Source organism: Dromiciops gliroides, chromosome 2 (genome assembly GCF_019393635.1).
Source record: "Dromiciops gliroides isolate mDroGli1 chromosome 2, mDroGli1.pri, whole genome shotgun sequence".
Classification (NCBI taxonomy): domain Eukaryota; kingdom Metazoa; phylum Chordata; class Mammalia; order Microbiotheria; family Microbiotheriidae; genus Dromiciops; species Dromiciops gliroides.
Window position 1 is genome coordinate 17,956,370 of NC_057862.1, and position 13,597 is coordinate 17,969,966.

A 13,597-nucleotide genomic window follows, 5' to 3' on the forward strand; every position below is an offset into this window, starting at 1 on the left:
ATGAAGTGAAACCAAGTGGAAAAAAAAAACAGCAGCCTAAAATGGCATTATATAAAATGGCTACAACAATGCATGTGGACAAGAATAAACAATGAACTTTGTTGTTTAATCATTTTTCAGTCATGTCCAATTCTTTGTGATCCCGTTTGGGGTTTTCTTGGCAAAGATACTGGAGTCGTTTGCCATTTTCTTCTCTAAAACAATGCACTATGTTGGCATAAAACACCCAAAGTTAAGGGATGTATCCTTCTGTAACACATAATACAAACTACCAAGGTTAGAATGTACATTCTTGTTGATAGCAATACATAAATTAAAAAAAAGGAGGGGCATAATGTATATTCTCATTCACATTATTAACAAGACATGTTATTTAACTGTTTTCAGTGAGTGTACAGTGTATGTGTGTATGTGTGTGTATGTATGCATGTATGTAAGTATGTATGATTCCGAAGGGAAAGTAGTGATCATGGTCAACAACTAACATTTTTAAGCACTTTTATGTCAGATACTATACCAAAACCAAGGGATACAAAAGATAGGGCGGAGGGGCATTCCTTGCCCTCAAGAAGTATACATTCTAAAGAGGAAGACTCCACAAAAAACTTTTGTACACAAATTTTATATATTATAAATGGGCATTAATTCCAGAGGGAAGGCTCTAGAAAGTGGGGGAGTGGCTCTTGTAGAAAGTAAATGTGTGCTGTCTTTAAGGAAATAAGGGAAAACAGGAGCTGACCATGAGGAAGGAGAGAGTCCCAAATATGGCAGATAGCTAGGAAAAGTGAGAAAAAGCAGGGAGGTAGAATGTCCTGAGGGAGTTATTATAAGTTCAATATCTCATGATTGTAGGGTATGTGTAAGAGAAATAGTATAAGTAGACTGAAAATGGAAACCACCACAAGAAAAACAAGGTTCTAAAGGGCTTTAAATTTCAGAGAATTTTCTACTTGGAGGTAATAAGGAGTCAATGGAATAGGGAAATGAATAGGGGAATACTACATAAGATAATTATTTTAGGAAGATCACTTTGGCAGCTGAGTGAAAAATGGATTGGAACAAGGTAAAATTTGAGGTAGGAAGACCAGAGAGAAGGCTATTGGAATATCAGTGGTATAAGTTCATGAGGATAAATGCCAGCTACATGGTTGGGGAAAAAATGGATTTTTTTTTTCTGAGAAATGTTGTGAAGATAGACTTGGTAGGGCTTGATGTCCAATTGGATATTGAGATGAAGACAACCGAGTTGAAGCTGGCACTGGGATTTCAAATTTGGATAAGTGAGAGGACAGTAGAACCCTCAAATAATATGGGATTTAGGAAGAGAAGAGACTGGGATGATTGGGGATTCATTTTGAATATGTCTGAGTTTGAGATTTCTATAGGATATCCATTTCACAATTCCAATATGAAGCTGATGTGAGATAGAAGATTAGGAAAGATAGGGAGTGGAGAAATAGAGATGGAAATCAAATGCATAGAGATGATTATTAAATCTGTGGAAGGTAATGAGATCACCAACCGCAATAGTAAAGAGAGATAGTGGGAAGAGAAACAAGGGCAGACTGAATGATACATACTGAGTGTGATGTAAATGAAGATTCTGCAAAGGAGAATGAAGGCTGCTAGGTGGTACAATGGGCAGAGCACTGGGTCTGGAGTCAGGAAAACTCATCTGCCTGAGTTCAAATCTGGGAGTTACTACCTGTGTGACCCTGGATAAGGTACTCTTCTGTGGCCAAAGTCTCTAAGATGTAAAGCCAATCAAAAAAGTATTTATTCTTAAAAGTTAAGTTGTGAAAATAAAATGTTATTTATACCAATCAAAAACAAAATTAATCTAAATGGATCTATGTGGCTACAAAAGGAAGTATCTTGTGCACTTATATTTCAAAAGGGCACATATGACATGCGGAAGGTTTAGCATGTAATAAAGGAAAATACAAAAGAGGATCATAGACTTGAAAAAATATCACCAGAAAAATTAACGTTCAAAATGAAGTGAGTTTGTCAAATATACCGAGTCAGAATTCTTGAATTAAATCTAGAAACAATGAGATCCAAACCCACTCCATGGAAATATATGGTATAATGTTATCAGTTCACAAAGAAAACAGAAATCATTAATTTTTAATTTAATAATTTTCTTTCTACCAGGAAGAATGTTCAGATTTGGATCACTAAATAAATTATGTGAAATTAAAATCCTAGCTAAAGAAAAGTGTGAAAAAAAGAGTAGAATTGCATGATGTTTTAAACGAGTTCAAGTCTCCTGGATTTGACACATTGGGTTCCAGATAATTTAAGGAATTTGTATCTATGTAGTTGTATACATTACTATTAAAATGTCTTGATGAATAATTTCTTGATGGTTAAACAGAAGATTGTGGTAATTTGTCTACAAATGTTGCAATTTCTTAATTCCCTTCCTTGCCATGAGTAAGGATACATCTATTATCACATTTAATGTTTCTATTTCTCTATATTTGTTTGTGAGGGTTTTATGCCCTAATACAGAGTCAATTTTTCTTTAGTTGCCATTGACCTCTGAGAAATAGGTATATTCCTTTCTATTCCAGTTTAATTTTCTCCAGAGGTCTATCATTTAACTTTTCTAAAATTCTATTCATCTCCTTAACTTCTATCTTGTTTACTTTATGGCTGGATTTATTGACTTGAGAGAGGGGAATGTTTAGGTCCTCCACTAGTATAGTTTTACGGTCTATTTCCTCCCATAATTCACTTAATTTTTCCTCTAAAAAACTGGATCCTATACCATTTGGTAAATATATGTTTAATGTTGTTACTACTTCATATTCTCTGGTACCTTTTTTTTGTGGGGTAATGGGGGTTAAGTGGCTTGCCCAGGGTCACACAGCTAGTACCTGTAAAGTGTCTGAATCTGGATTTGAACTTGGGTCCTCCTGAATCCAAGGACGGTGCTTTATCCACTGTGCCACCTAGCTGCCCGCATCTCTGATACCTTTTAATAAAAATGTAGTTGCATTGTTTATGTCTTAATTAGATCTATTTTTGCTTTTGCTTTTTCTGAGATTATTGCCACCCTTGCTTTGTCTTAAATTCAGTTTAAGCATAATAGATTCTTCTGTAGCCCCTATTTTTTCTTTATGCGTGTCTCACTGCTTTAAATGTGTTTCTTTTAAACAACATCTTGTTGGATTCTGATTTTCTAGTCCATTCTCCTAAATACTTCCATCTTATGGGTGTTCATTTCATTCATATTTATAGTTGTGATTATTAGCTATGTATTTCCCTCTACCCTATTTTTCCTTGTTTGTCCTTCTCTCTTTCACTTTTTTGTTCTTTCTCAAAAAGCTATTTTGCCTCTGACCACTGCCTCCCTTAATCCACCTTTCCTTCCATCAATTCTTTCTTATTTTATCCCTTCCCTTCCTACATCCTTGTTGGGTGAAATTGAATCCTATACTGAGTATATATGTTCATTCCTTTTTTGAGACAAATATCAGAATAAGGTTCCCCTATTTTCCCCCCTCTTGTAAAAAATTCTTCCTCGTATACCTCTTTTATGTGACATAATTTTCCTATTCTTTTTCCTTCCCTTTTCTCCCATTATATCCCTCCTTTTCAACTCTTAATTTACATAAACTTATCCCATCATAGTAAACTCACACCCGTTCCCTCTAACTGTGTATTCCTACTAACTGCCCTAATAATGAAAAAGTTCTTAGGAGTTATATGTATCATCTTCCCACATAGGAATGTAAAAAGTTAAAACTTATTTGGGTATAGATTTCTAAAGAAAAAAAGTATAGATAGCAATTTTGATTGAAAAGGAATTACCAATTCTACTAGTAATATAAATAATCATAGCACATTTTGAGAAAATATGTTCAAAACCAAGTCAATTTGGATAGGCATCATAAAGGAGATCCTGGAATAAGATTCAAGAAAGACAAGCTTTATGTCTTCCCTAAAATACTTATGAGCTATGTGACTTTACTATTTCATGCCTTAATTCCCTCTTCTAAAATAATATGTATGCCTCTTAATTTGATTACAACTCAGTCTATGATAGTATTTAAATAATCATATAATTTCATCACAATAACTATTTCATATATTATGGAGAGGAAAATTATAAAGATTTTATGAATGAATATCTTACCATATTTTATTGTAATTTTAAGATTTCTTGTTATGAATATTAAATTTTTACTTTTTAAATAAAATAGCACATATAATTATTTGTGTAGTATGCATTATGAAAATTGTTGAGAATATTCTACTTTTCCCATTTAAAATATGGTTGTTGACTTAGTGAGTACATGACAGTAATGTAATGATCTGAGAGGCAGTGTGGTAAGGTGGAAAGGGTTAAATTTGTAGTCAATGGCATTGGTTTGTACCCCAGCTCTGCAGTTTACTTATTCCTTTGACCTTTAGAAAGTGACTTGTGTTCTCTGAGCCTCAGTTCTTCATCTGTAAGATGAGGGGCTGCGTGGTCTACCCTCCAATCTCACTTCAACTTCTAAATATATTTCTACCTGTACACAGAAATAGACTTACCTTAGACCCTAGAGGTCACCAATGTCTATTTCAGTCATGGGTGGAAAATTTAGAAAGGCATGTTTCGTTTGAATATCAGGGAGAATGGTATAGTTCTTCCCCAGTGAAATGAAGTGTTCTGTGGGATAGTAAGGAAAGTTGTTTTCTCTCATGTGGAATCTGTAAGTGATACCTGGACGACTCCTGGTCAGGCAATTCTATCAAGGATTCCAAAACAAACATGATTGTTATAGAACCCTATGCAGTTCCTTCAAACATTGATATGCTGTGATAAATGTTTCTTATCTGCTCATATCCAGGCAACTTTAGGCATAAGCTAGTCCAACATCAATGTTTTCATAATGAGGAAAATGAAGACCAGGCCAATTACATGACGTGGCAAGTTGTCAGTTCAATCCACAAAATGCCTCAATCATCCATTTCTATTGCTATCATAATAGTGTATGCCTTTATTACCAACACTGCTCATCCCTCCAACCTGGATATTACAATAAATTCTTAACAAGTTTCCCCAAATACCACTCTCTCTCAGAGCAGACCTATCCCAAATACATATGCTATGCTCCCTTAAATGCAGATCTGACATGAAGTATCTGCTCAAAATCTTTCATTGTTTTCTACTGCTACCACAATCATTACTCTGGTACTCAAGACTCTGCACAAGCTGTCACCACCACATCTTTAAAGCTTTTTCACAGATGTACATTTCTCACTCTTGGACATATTGCTACATAATATATCCTGGAAGCAACCTTCCCAAGTTGGTCTTAATCAAGTTCTTCATTTTGTGTGTAAGGAAATTGAGACCCAAAAAGGAAGGATAGACTTTCTAGTTTGGCTGTAGTTAGGGACAAAAGAAGGATTAAATTCATATTTTCTCACTACAAATCCAGGGTTCTCTCCACTGCATTTATAGCTTCCCTAGCTATTACAAAACGTTTAGCAATTCTTTACACATTCAATCTGACTCCAGACTAAGCTATTCTTTACATACACTTTTTCTTTGTTCATTTTACCCCATATTCCTTTATTAACCCACTCCCATTCATTACCTATTGAATTCCTGTATATTCATAAGCAAGCAACTGAAATAACAAAAGGAAAATGACACTTGTTTACATTAATTAATTGGTTAGACTACATGATCTTGGAGGCCACTTCAAATCTTGGACTTTCTATGAAATGTCACCCTCTCAGGCAATTAGCCTTCTTTAATTAACCTCCAGAGGGTAGTGATCATCCCTACAACTTCTAACAGTCTCTTTAGACTTATCTTAGTACTTTATTCATACTTTCTTAATGCACTGTGGCCATGCCATGAGGAAGCATGTCTTCTTTGAACTGCACAGCTCCCCCTATATGTAGTATAGTGTACTGCACACAATAGTCATTAAATAATTGTTGACAAAAGTCAAAGGTATGGACATGAGTGATTCACATTGGCTGCACAGTACAGTGAAAAAATTATAAATAGGGGCCAGAGGTTGTAGTAATATTATTCATTTTATTGTTGTAATATTATGCATCTTACTGATAATGAAGATCACATATTGAGCTTTCAGGGATCTGATAGAACCTCTAGTCCAAACAGTTTATGCAACACTTAAATAAGGTTTAGTCACCAAAGATTAAGTGACTTTTCCAAGGTCACACAGTTAATAAGTAGCAGAGAAAGTGTTTGAACTAAGGTCCTCTGACTCTGGACCAAAACTCTTTACATTGTGCAATGCTAGGTGCAATAATGAAAGCTAGAAACATAGACTGTTCAACCTAAAGGAAGCAAGGGGCAAGGGATGGGAACTGAACTTCTGATTGCATTATTATAGGGAAAATGTAATTCTGGAAAGTCTCTCTACCATGTAGGTTGGCATTAAAAGAGTTGACTAGATACCTGATGGGATAATTGACTTTCCCAGGATCTTCAAGAGAGTTTGTATCAGAGACAAGATTTGGATTGGGGTCTTACCCAGTTCCAAGATGAGTTCACTATACTCTAATCTTGTGTAGTCATTGTAATTGAATATCAAATCATTATACTGGACTGTCTTTCAAAATTATTATAAGTAAAATGTGCTGTAAAAACCGAGGAAAATATTAAAGTACGATGTTCTGCATATATGGAACATTTGTGTATATTTTTCCTGAAGTAACTGCCTTTAAAAAAAGACTTCAGAAAATGATAAAGTCCTAACTACATCCTATTAGTGCTTTTCTTATCAAGTCTAGTCCTGTGTGAAGTCCCAAAGCATATTATCCAGCACAACGTCACCACCATGTGGTGACTCTTTCGCAACTGCATGGAACAGTGGGGAACACATAAAATTTTAAGAGTTTTGGTAAAACTCCGAAACTACTTTGCTGCCTTTTTCCAGAGTTTAAAAATGTTTCCTACTGGATGGGAATTTAATAGAATACAGCAGGTCATGAACATATAGAAATGTTCCTTGGGTTGCAGCAGATGTCATGGAATTTTGGAGTCATTTAGATAGGCTATTTCAAGTTGGTTATAATACTTGAGTTGAGCAGCTTAATTTGAAGGGGTAACTCTTCTTAACTGAGAATTTTACTTTGCTTTGATAATATATATATGTATATATATAGATATAGATATAGATATAGATATAATAAACTAGCCCTTGATCAATCTTATATTCAATACTTCATAGTGACTCAAAATTATTTAGCAGACTTTTAAAAAAAACGTGGTTAATGTTCAAAAAAGCGTGGAAAAATATTTTGATTCATGTCACCATAGTTTTAAAGGGAGAAGGAACCTTAGACGTCATCAAGTAAAATATGATCATTTCAGAGAGGTGCAAACAGAAGCTAGAGGGGTTAAAAGAATTTTAAAGGGTCATATAATGAAGAAATGGCAGAAAACTTATTTGAACACAAGTCCTCTGATGACAAGTGTTGACCCCATGCCCACTATAGCAGATAAATAATAATGCTACATAGAAGCTATAGAAATTAGTCAAAGAAATCAAATAAAACCAGAGACAAACAGAAGCGTCACCAAAAAAAATCGAGTACTTATTCATTGAGCCAGAATTTGCCTTTACAGGTTTTTCCTTTTTGTGATATAATACTACTAGTTCTATATTATGTTAGTCAATTTCCAGCACATTTAAGTCATGGCCCATAGTAATATTCAATTAACCTGTTAAGTATAAAAGGATTTCACTCCTTCACCCTTGTTTGTAAGTAGTCATGCTTTTTTTCTTAATCTAACTTTTTGATACAACAAAGGAGGTATTTTATAGCAGCAGGCAAAAGGACTATGCCTTTTCTCTCTGTTTAAAGACTATGAACAGGCATGACATCCTTTTATACAGTAGGGAGAATAGGCTATTTATTAAATTATTACTGCTCAGACTGTGACAATCACACATGGAAGACTCAAATCTAGCCAAGAACATATTTGTAGTACCACAGTAAATGGCTAAGTAAAGGCATAAAAGCAAACACAGTCTTGATCTTCAATTAACTCATAGGATTTTCAACCTGAGTTAGCCAGACTAGCAAACCATGGTAATCAACTCTTCCCCATAATGACTAATACTCTACATAGCTGGGTAGAGTGAGAAAAATCCTAGAGAAACTCACATGCAGGGTAGTAGCAATTACTTTGCAGAAGACTTACAGGAAACACCTATAGTCACTCTCTTCTGTTCCTCCACTGAAGCCAAAGATCCAAAAGTATCAATGAACTTTGTGAAATCCAAAGCTTCAAAGGGGCTTTCAGCAATGATGCCAGTTTCACTAGGAATAGAAATGAACCTAAGGAATTGTGCTCAAGATTACTTGGATGCAGGATCCTTCATCATGCTTTTCAAATTGTGAGTTCTGATTTTTAATTTAATCTATGTATGGCACTAGAATATGGGTGCTTATTTCATTTCAGATTGGAATAAAACTGAGTCATCCATTTAGTTCCAAGGAGTAGAGGAGGGGATACAATTGTTCCCTGGACTTTTTATCATAGCACAAACTAGCTCTAACTAGAAACAGTGGCAAATTTGGTGTTGGAACTGCCCTTCCAACAGAGAATCAGGGCAAAGTTTACAGCAGACTACTGGGAATAAAAGTGATAAAGTGAAATAAAATAAGGGCAGTTGTAAGGCAAGGGCATGACTGGGGGAGTTACCCTCACCGGTAATTGAAAGTTAGGCTGTGTCTTCAAAAAGTCATGTTCTTAAGTCCTCTTGACGCAAAAATAAATGTTTCAACTCAAGGAGATTTACTGAACAGTGGTGGAATCCTCAATATTTTTTTTTTTTAGTTATCCCCCAATAAAACTAGCTCACTGGTTTATTCCGTTCAGCTGAATTCATTAATGTATGTTAATAGTCTTGGAAGACACTTTTCCATTTCAGCTTAAACTCAGTCCTTCTTTGTCTCTAGCCATGTCCTGCACTCATTAAGATCATACTCTTTGCAATGTCCTGGGCTGTTATGAACCTTTTCAATGTTTGATTACTCTTTTTCTCCCCCTGGATAAAATTTGGGCATGTCATCTCTACCCTCACTCTAACCAGGAACCCGTCGACAATTCACCTTCTGGGTAGTTTTGATAACAAGAAACACACATGGAGGCATCATAAAACATAAAGTAGGAAAATCACATCACATCAATGCAAGATAGCTCTAAATGGGAAGAGAAATGTGAATAACAGGGCCTGTAGTAATAGACAGAGGCTTAAATCCATGCTGAAAATGACACGTGGAGGAGAAAATGAACCCAGACAAAGCTCTGAAAATACAACTAAGTTGTGGCATGGTGCAGATCTTGGAAGTAGAGAACTGGTGTCTTTAAAGAGCCTCAACCTTGGCCCTTGTCATTCTCTTCTTTACAGGACATCCTGGGAATTGAAGCAAACATATATGTACAAACATGTATCACAGTGCAGAATGCATCTGATGTTGTTCTGCTCCCACAAATGAGATGGGAAATGAAATGTAACAGCAGCTTCTCTCCCAAGTCAAATCTTACAAGATCGGAATACTAACTGGCTCATTTACTTTCTTGATTATAACATTCAGATATTAGTGCCCAGGAAAGGACTTTTTCTAGCCAGACTTTGCTCAACATAATTGCTCAAATTTCAAAGACTCCTGTCTTGCAGGTTCTAAAAGCCACCCAAGTTTTTTGCATCGTTTACTTGCCAAGACAAAAGTGTTTTCAATCACCTTGTATTAACTGGCATCTAACAGTGGGTTAAATCTCACAGGCTCCCAAGATCACCACATCCAGTATTTGTTAAATAGTCTTCCTATGACCCTCAATTCTTGAGTTGGTCCTTATTCTAACTCCAACCATATGCTGTAGGAGCAACCAGATGTCTAAATAAAAACTTTAACCCAGGTTGAAACTAGAAATTTATTTTAGTGTCACAAATTAAACCTTTTCTCAGACACTGCTAAGCAAGAAATTAAAGGGGGTGGAGAGTAATCACATAGATGTTTTCAAACAGAGGACTTACAGCAAAATGCTGCAGCGAGTGCATCTGGGACCCCAAGGAAAACTTGTATGGAAGAAACTTCTTTTTATCCGCTTTGTTTTGTTTTGGGAGGGGGGAGAGGGGAATGCTAGGATATCACTGTAACTTCATCAGACACTGATATTTTATTTATTTCCCACAATTCTTTTCATTAGGAAACATTAATTAAGAAAGAAAGAAAAGAAAAAGTCGGGATCTTGCAAAAATCCCCCTGCAATCAACTTCCAGGCAGAGTTGAATACGAAAGAATCTCAAAAGCAATGTCAAGCTATCAGGTGGCCCAATGGGCAACTCCCGTAATGGTTGAATGTGGGGGTGGGGATCAAAGTGTGTATCCAAGGAGGGGGGAGGGAGGAGAAGAAGAGGACAAGAAAGAGGAGGCAGAAGAGTACACAGTCTTCCTAAACCCAACAGTCCTCCGGGAATGTGAGCAGAGACCGGATTGGGCTCGGTAGCCCCTCTTACCTTCCTTTCATCCCCTAGCAGCAGCTGTTGATGCCACTGTCCACCTCTGCCCGCCGCTGCTTCTGTCCTTGCTGCCTCTGCCGCCTCTCCTGCCGACTCCCCAGCTGCTTCTTCCACCTCCCTACGAGGTTAGGTTCCCACAGCTCCCAGCCCGGGAGTCCGGGGAAAACGGGAGCCCCAGGTCCCGCAGGCAGGCAAGCAGGCTCCTCGGTGCCAGGCTCTCCACTAACCGGTGGTGCCCAGAGGAAGAGCGGGCTCTGAGCCCCTTGCAGACACACTCTGACACCCTTCCACACACTCTCACGCTAGGCAAGCCCCTCGTAAGAGGGTCCCTCAAAGCACTCCCCAGCCTCCTGGGCCACGCCAGGGGGTCCTAAGGGCTCCCAGCCGGACTCCTGCGCGCGTGCCCCTGCTGCTCCAGTTCCCACGCCAGGGGTCACCGTGGGCACTCGAGAGTTGCTGCTTCTCCTTCTCCTCCTCCTCCTCCGCCGCCGCCGCCTCCTCCTCCTCTTCCTCCTCCTCCTCCCCCTCGTCCTCCACCTAAGCGCTCCAATCTCCACCACCAGCGGCTCCCTCCCGGCCGGCCCCGCTATCCACTCACTGCGCAACAGTCAGGACCTGGGAAGATAGGGAGGGAGGCTGGCACCCGTCTCCTTTCCGGGGAAAGGAGGCAAACTTTCAGGTTGGAGAGGCACCCCAAGAGCTGCACAGGAACCACGGCAAGTTGCAGGGGCTGTGGAAGGGGGTGGGGAGCCTCCCCTTCCATCCAAAGAAAAGATTCCCCCCTAAAAAAATCCCAGCTGCCAGATGCTGTGAGCGTCTCACATGCCCCAGCCAGCCTGCTCAGGGCTTCTCGACTGACGCCTCCTCTCTGTGCCCCCGAGGCCAATCCTGATGCTGAAGTCTCCCCACCTCCAGAGTCCAGCGTCTGCTGCGCCCCGAGGCTGCTGGGCAGCCTCACTGGCAGTCGTGCCAAGCAGGAGAGAGCACCAGTGAAGGGCTGGGGCTCCGCAGCAGCGCCAGCCTCGGCGCGGTGGCGAGGCACAGGAGCAGCCTGGCCACCTTTACACGCCGATTTTCGGCTTGTCCGGCACGGCGAGGCGTCCGCCTGCCTGCCACGGGCTTCCCTCTGCTAGCGCTCGCGTCCACATTTAAAGCCTGAGCCGACGTCAACAGCCAGTTGAGGGGGGCTCGCCACCCCCCTCGTCCTCCTCCTTCTTGTCCTCGTCCTCCCTTCCCCTTGGCGGCGTGCGCCAATCTGTGCACTGGGTGAGAGGAGCCGGCTTCTGGCTTCTGCTGCAGATGCAGGCGACGGAGGGGCGCAGGGGGCGCACAGCGAGGAGAGGAAGCGCACACGTAGGGCAATACCACCCGGGGCCAACGGTACCAGGGGTAGGTGGGGAGCGGGGGGGGGGGAGAAACCCGCTAAGGGTCAGGTAGCTTCTATTGCCCACGAAGCTTTTAACTAGCGCTGCTCGGTTATATTTTTTCTATCTATACAGATGCTATATATTGGTAAGCACAATATAGATATTTAATGCAATCAACATTTAAGGAAAGGAAGGGGCAGGATTATCCCCCCCACCCCCGCTCAGATTTAAATCATCGTCCGGTTTAATTTTACAAATTTTACAAATTAAACCACACATCCCTAGAGAGCCCTTAGCGGAAAGGATAGACTTTCCATGAAAGTGAAAAACTGGGAGCCCAAGATTCACGTGCCCAAGATTCCGAGTTGACAGCTGAAGCAAGTTGGCAGGGGAAAAAAAAAAAAAGATTTGAAAACAATTCATGTGTGCTCAACTGCTGCCATCAGGGTGCTGCTTAGTTATCCACCTGTAGCTCCTGGGGCTTTGGGGAAGGAAGAAGGGTTTATGTGGATGTCTTTACACTAAGTGACACCTTTCAGTCAACTCCCAACATATTTCCAGGTTGGCAATGATCAGTGGGGTGCCCTGATTCAAAATTAGAGAGCCATACAAGCGTTTTTCACTAAGTACAACATTGATTTAAAACAGTTGTTACTATTACTTACACTGTACCTAAGTAATTTAGAGCAATCCAGTGTGTGTTGGGCGGGGGCGGGGCGGGAGGAGAATCAGCATGCCTGTAAAAGCACATTCAGACCAGGGGGGAGGAGTGAGCCTGGAACACCCACCCCCCCACACACACACCACCACACCCTATTCAGGAGCAACATTTGTGGACAAGGGGAAGGGGGCCCTGCATCCAGAAGAGAAGGCGGTTTTGGAAAGTCCTAGTAGGTCTTGTAAGATATTGTAGTTTCTGAGATGGAAGTTCCCGATTGTTTTCTTTTCCTCCTTTGATCATATCTAACAAGATGCTCTTCTTCAACCTCTGCTCCCCATCCCCAGACATATTTCATGGGTATTAGAATCGGAACTGAAGCAAGGCACGTTCTATTTTTACCCACTTTTTCTGATACTAACTTACTCCCTAAAATATCTTCTGCCCTGCATCACCTACACAAGAGAATCAGTGTTGTAATATACAGAGAAGTGAATTGAGTTAGGAAGATAGCTTCAAATCCCCATAGTGACACTCAGCATGTGCTACCCTAGACAAGTCACTTAACTTTCTGGATTCCTGCGTTTCTTCCCCATTACCAAATGAGGCTTGATGGCCCTAAATGCCGCTTCCAACTCTAAATCTATGGTTCTGTTTCATCGACCTTTTATGTGTCAAGACACCTATAAAGGAAAGATTTCCAAAACTGTTTTTATAAGGAGATGTTTTTGTTTTTGTTTTTGTTTTAATCACAGAGTATGTAGAGACAGAAACAGAGACAGAGGGAGTGTGTGTGTGTGTGTGTGTGTGAGAGAGAGAGAGAGAGAGAGAGAGAGAGAGAGAGAGAGAGAGAGAGAGAGAGAGAGAGAGAAGGGGGAGAGGGAGAGTCAGTTGCTTGATCTACAGCAAGCCACTTCTCTTTCCTAAGCCTCAATTTCTTCCTCTGGTAAAGCAACAGATTTTGGTTATGTGATTTTTAAGGTCCATGTACATTCTAAATGCAGGGATGCTCTAATGCTAAATCTATCCAGAAGTCACTAAGTTTGCTGTTTCCA

At 39.8% G+C, this 13,597-nt stretch overlaps 1 protein-coding gene across 1 annotated transcript in view; it reads right to left on the reverse strand.

Moving 5' to 3' along the window:
• The window catches only part of PCDH15 (protocadherin related 15), a 2,141,593-nt gene extending 2,130,685 nt beyond the window's left edge, over positions 1-10,908 (reverse strand). Inside the window, exon 1 of the mRNA XM_043982395.1 lies at positions 10,515-10,908. The gene's annotated coding sequence lies outside the window, so the exon portion shown is untranslated. The remainder of the gene's footprint in view (positions 1-10,514) is intronic.
• Positions 10,909-13,597: the final 2,689 nt, after the last annotated feature.